This window comes from Theobroma umbraticum, unplaced genomic scaffold (assembly GCF_002168275.2).
Source record: "Theobroma umbraticum cultivar Fairchild unplaced genomic scaffold, ASM216827v3 scaffold_50.0, whole genome shotgun sequence".
Classification (NCBI taxonomy): Eukaryota; Viridiplantae; Streptophyta; class Magnoliopsida; order Malvales; family Malvaceae; genus Theobroma; species Theobroma umbraticum.
The window spans coordinates 630,773-630,992 of record NW_018397261.1 but is presented as its reverse complement, the minus strand read 5'-3'; positions in this window follow the sequence as shown (position 1 = coordinate 630,992).

The following is a 220-nucleotide window of genomic DNA, read 5'->3' as shown; positions in this document are numbered from 1 at the left end:
AATTTTTCTTTTTAATAATTTTAAATTTAATAGTTTGGATAAAATTAAGGTGTTACAATTTTAGTAGTTAGCAATTAAGAATTAATTTAAGTTTCCGTGGAAACGAATTCTATTTACTATTACATTATTTGTTAACAATACGTGCACTTCCGTGAGTAGGCAAATGAACAATAAGTTTTTGGCGTCGTTGCTAAGAAATTGATTTTTAGTTCTTTCTTGT